Here is a 2,516-nt window from a genome sequence, read left to right as displayed (position 1 = left end):
GTCTTCTGCTTTGCAGCTATCTGTATTCTGATAGGTCTTATTTTGTAGGTGTGCATCTTCGCCATCCTGTTTTGAGATATTCTCTGTCCTTTGAAAAGGAGCTTCTTGTGCAGGAGGTGGGTTAGGTTAGTAGCAGTTCTCCAGTTGGGCGGTTCTAAAGTTCCTCCTTATATCATTACTGTGATGTTTTAAAAATGCGGTCTCAGCATAGCCACCCCTCCTGTCTGTCCCACTACCTGTGGCTCCTGTTACCCTCCTCTGCTAGAATGTTCCTTCCCTCTCCTCGCTACCCACAGAGGTCCAACTGTGTTGCATTCCAAGCAGTTCATAATCAAGGTGGGCATTTCTGGTGGTCTACCCAGCTGCCCAATGCCTTCTGCAGCCCCTTCCTCCCACAGACTGGACCGCCAATCTCAGGTTCACCAGCCAGGTTCTCCATCCAGGGTGAGAATCTCTCCTTATTCAAGACAGTATATATGGTCTGTGGCTCTGAGGACAGCAGAAGTTCCTCCATCTTCCCTCTGCTTGCTCCTGCACATCCACTGACCCCTAGCCTTCTTCCTCCTGCTGGTCATTTGGTCCCCTAACAAGGAGGACACACTTTGTCACCTACTTTTGTTGAAGATCATGTCTGTGGTCCTTCAGAGACCAGGTCCTAATCCCTTGAACCTGGGATTATGTTACCATATGTGACAGAAGGGATTGAATTCAGTGTCTTGTGACTGGGTGATTTTCCTGATTGTTTGGGTGGGCCCAGTGTAGCTGCTAGTGTTATTATAAGACGGAGGCAGGAGAATAAATGTCAGGAAAAGGAGATGTGATGACAGAAGCAGAGACGGGAATGATGTATTTCAAACATGGAAGAAGGGCTAAGAGCCAAGAAACGTGGGCAGCCTCTAGGAGCTGGAAAAGGCAAGGAAATGGATTTCCCACTACAGCCTCCAGAAAGGAACACAGCTCTGAAAACACCTTAATTTTGTCCCAGAGGGACTCGTTTTGAACTTCTGATTTCCAGACCTATAATGTAATAGATTTGCATTGTTTTAAGCCACTAAGTCTGTGGTAATTTGTTCCAGCAACATTAGGAAACTAATAGAGTGTCCATTTTACTTTCTATTGTTTTTTGTCTTTGTGAAGAGATTTATGGAGATTCACAACCCACTCCACTGCCAGCCTGCGTTTTTCTGAGATGCCATTTTCTAAATTATGATTTATTTAAATTATAGGGCACAGGACCGAGTCAACTGCAAATTATTAAATAATATTTCCCCTCTCAAAAAAACCATGATTGAAAGCAATATTTTATGGAAAGAGCATGAGATTTCTGATACTGCTACTTAAAGAAAATATGCATTTTTACAGAAAATGTTCTACATTTGCTCATGGTTTACAGCAAGGGAAAAAGAAATTTGTGTTCAAGTTTTCATTCTCTTACCACCAAACTTGTTACGCTTATTAAAATCATTCCTGGGTGTCTTTCCTTTAAGGATCATATTTGTACTTTTCAAAAACCATTCCAGAGATATCAAAGATAAGAGCTAGTGAAAAACATCTGTTTGCAACTGAGAAGAAATGAACCAAGATTGCCCCAGTCTTTAGGGATTACAATGCATGAACTGTTGATATGAAACTGTATTAAAAGATGAATAAATACAAGGACTTTTTGAAAATGTCCTTTCAAATGTAGTGAATGTAGATGCTCAATTGGTGATGTGACAAATATACTCACATTAACACAGCGTAATGAGATAATTAAATATGTGAAATCGACTGTGGCACAGAGTTAATAGCTAAAACATTCCTTTCCAAGTTCTTCTTTTTTTTTTTTTTTTTTTTTTTAAATCATCATTTTATTGAGATATATTCACATACCACGCAGTCATATAAAACAAATTGTACTTTCGATTGTTTACAGTACCATTACATAGTTGTACATTCATCACCTAAATCAATCCCTGACACCTTCATTAGCACACACACAAAAATAACAAGAATAATAATTAGAGTGAAAAAGAGCAATTGAAGTAAAAAAGAACACTGGGTACCTTTGTCTGTTTGTTTGCTTCCCCTACTTTTCTACACATCCATCCATAAACTAGACAAAGTGGAGTTTGGTCCTTATGGCATTCCCAATCCCACTGTCACCCCTCATAAGCTACATTTTTATACAACTGTCTTCGAGATTCATGGGTTCTGGGTTGTAGTTTAATAGTATCAGGTATCCACCACCAGCTACCCAAATTCTTTAGAACCTAAAAAAGGTTGTCTAAAGTGTGCGTAAGAGTGCCCACCAGAGTGATCTCTCGGCTCGTTTTGGAATCTCTCTGCCACTGAAGCTTATTTCATTCCTTTCACATCCCCCTTTTGGTCAAGAAGATGTTCTCCGTCCCACGATGCTGGGTCTACATTCCTACCCGGGAGTCATATTCCACGTTGCCAGGAGATTCACTTCCCTGGGTCTGATCCCACGTAGGGGGGAGGGCAGTGATTTCACATTTCACCTTTCAAGTTGGCTT

This window comes from Choloepus didactylus, chromosome 21 (assembly GCF_015220235.1).
Source record: "Choloepus didactylus isolate mChoDid1 chromosome 21, mChoDid1.pri, whole genome shotgun sequence".
In the NCBI taxonomy this organism is placed as follows: domain Eukaryota; kingdom Metazoa; phylum Chordata; class Mammalia; order Pilosa; family Megalonychidae; genus Choloepus; species Choloepus didactylus.
This window is presented reverse-complemented; position numbering follows the sequence as displayed.